General features: G+C 43.5%; 1 pseudogene; it reads left to right on the top strand.

Moving 5' to 3' along the window:
- Positions 1 to 148, top strand: part of LOC149114975 (uncharacterized) — a 1,010-nt pseudogene extending 862 nt beyond the window's left edge.
- Positions 149 to 852: the final 704 nt, after the last annotated feature.

Genomic DNA, 852 nt, shown 5'->3' with positions numbered 1-852 from the left:
TATTGCCACCTTCAAAACAATCGAAGAGGCGGATGATTTCATGGACACAGGTCATCATATTCGGACTCCAGAGAAGGAGACCATATACGACAACGTACGTAGGTAGTGGGCAGCTGCAACGACATCAGTAAAAATTGCTGGCCAGAAAATTGGCAGGACAGAATAACTGATTATGTTCCTTTGGCGAACGTACGACTGAGCAAAGGGTAGGCCTTAAAGAAGCAAAAGCTGCGGTGAGAATATCTTCGGGTGTCGAAGAATTTTTGACAAATTTATTCAACAGGGGAGCTAAGGATCTTTACCAAAAACTATGCCAGCAGACGTGGTGGAGCAAATAAAGAAAACTTTCCCAGTTTCAGAGTGGGTTGAGGTACAGACTGTCAGAGGATACTTTTTCTCGGCTGGCTTCGCAGCAAAAGGGACTTCCAGTTAGCGAAGAGGAGGGTGAAGACGAAGCGCTGGAGAAAGAGGATTACATAGAGCAACTAGTCGGGGTGGCTGAACAAGAGGCACCCTCTTGTATATGATGTTTTCAATTTTTGTGATCTCTCTGCCAAGGGTAGATTAGCCAAGGTTCTGAAAAAGCAAAAATTCAGTCAGCTTCAGTCATTTTGCGAGTATTTTGACGTTTAAATTTCTGGTCGTGCTATTCGTAAAGCATCGTATTACGAACCTCATACAATTAGCAAATTCCTGTGATTGCCGCAAGTAAATAACTTTTAGATTCTTCAACTTAAAACCAATCAGTGAGTCAGTTAAGGTTGCGCGACTCGTCGACTTGGTCCAGTCATCGTACTCTCGCGTCCAAGGTGATACAATACCAATCACATCTCGAAGCGTTTCATGACTTTG

The sequence above is a fragment of the Orbicella faveolata genome, unplaced genomic scaffold, assembly GCF_042242905.1.
Source record: "Orbicella faveolata isolate gen_17 unplaced genomic scaffold, um_ofav_v1 contig_13, whole genome shotgun sequence".
Lineage (NCBI taxonomy): Eukaryota > Metazoa > Cnidaria > Anthozoa > Scleractinia > Merulinidae > Orbicella > Orbicella faveolata.
The sequence above is the reverse complement of the archived record's forward strand: the minus strand, read 5'-3'. Positions and strand labels throughout refer to the sequence as shown.